We start from the raw sequence: 1496 nt of genomic DNA on the forward strand, positions 1-1496 counted from the left end.
TACATCCTTCCCATCAGAGGTCTGAGTTTATTATGGCTATATTCCTCACGGCTGCTTGGTTGGTTTTTTTTTTTCCCTTCTGCCCAGTGGGGAGTTAAGAGGGAAGAGGGGCACAAGAGGCACCTTCTGAAAATTGCTGCCATCACTGCAGCACCTACCCATGACCAGAGAGCAGCTCTTCCAGCTCTCGTGAGCATCACCTGCACCAACACCAATGGTTTCAGCAAGGCTCCATGCGCACTTGCTGGATGCTTCAGTCCCTCCAGCTCCTGTGTCTCCCCATGCACAGCACATCTTTGGTCTCACCAGTATTTGAAGCTTGAAGAGGCTCTAGATGTCTCAGGAGTATTTTTCATGGGTAAATAGACCCTTTTACCTCCGTGTCAATGGCTCAGCTCCAGCCCTGGGTCAATAGAGACAGAAAGTCGTTGCCGACTGATGAATGCCTGCCAGGGAATAAGGCATTGGTCTCAGTCTAGTTACGAGGAAATGGATGTCCACATCACAGCCATTCCTGTTGCAACCATGGCCAACCAGCAGCCTCCACCAAGGGGAGAAGATTTCCTTGCCATGAAGAAAAATCCAAGTGCCCACAGCGTGAGTACTTCTGGGAGCATCTTCTCCACTGCCTCATGCCTTCAACAGGACAAAGCCAGCAGCTGGTTTCCTTCAGTGCTGCAGTCCCACCAGCACAACATGGCCAGGATCCTCCACATCACCAGTTTCTGCTGGGATTCAACCCTGGCTGGGGCAGGGGGTGTTCAGAGAAGCCCTGGCTGGCTTGGGGAGAAACTTATCTCCAGGATCGTCTCCCTGCCTTTTTCCACAGATGCTATATTCAGGGAAAAGTGCCAAAACCCACTGAAACATGGCCTTGGTACAAGATCAGAAATATTCAGACTTCAAGGTTTGCAGTGACGTTTCCAGCTCCCACATTCAGATGTTTAAGAAGCCTGATGGTGAGCATGTGCTGGGCTTCACAGTTGATAGTCATCCTTCATTTCTGCCATCTAGAAACTGGTGTGCAGCTTTGTAGACGAATACAGCTCACAGAAACTCCAACATGTCACCCCCCAGAAGGAAAAGACGGTGGTCTGAGCAGAAACAAGCCTGTGACCATCTCCCTCTTGTGTTAGTTGAGTGCAGCCACCAAAGAGCCCCCAGATGCTACTGAAGATGCAGTTGCTGCCCCTAAAGTCCCAGTTTTGACCCTGGATGTACAGGGCCTCCTTACTGCAGGACTTGGGTCCCTCTAGCACTGGTCCACGTGTCTTCTGTGGGCACTGCACTGGAGACAAGGAGGAAGTGGTGGAAAGAAGCCAGGAGAGAAGCCAGCAGGTCATGGGCAAGGTGGGGATGGTGGCACAGAGGGGAAAAGGATGGAAACACAAGCATGTCCTTGAGGAGCCACCACAGCCAGCCTTGCTTCATGGAGCCCAGGGAGGAGACAGCCCCGCTCCGCCACACAGCCAGGCGGAGAGATCCTGCCAGAAATA

Source organism: Pygoscelis adeliae, unplaced genomic scaffold (assembly GCF_000699105.1).
Source record: "Pygoscelis adeliae isolate BGI_AS28 unplaced genomic scaffold, ASM69910v1 Scaffold298, whole genome shotgun sequence".
NCBI classification, from domain to species: domain Eukaryota; kingdom Metazoa; phylum Chordata; class Aves; order Sphenisciformes; family Spheniscidae; genus Pygoscelis; species Pygoscelis adeliae.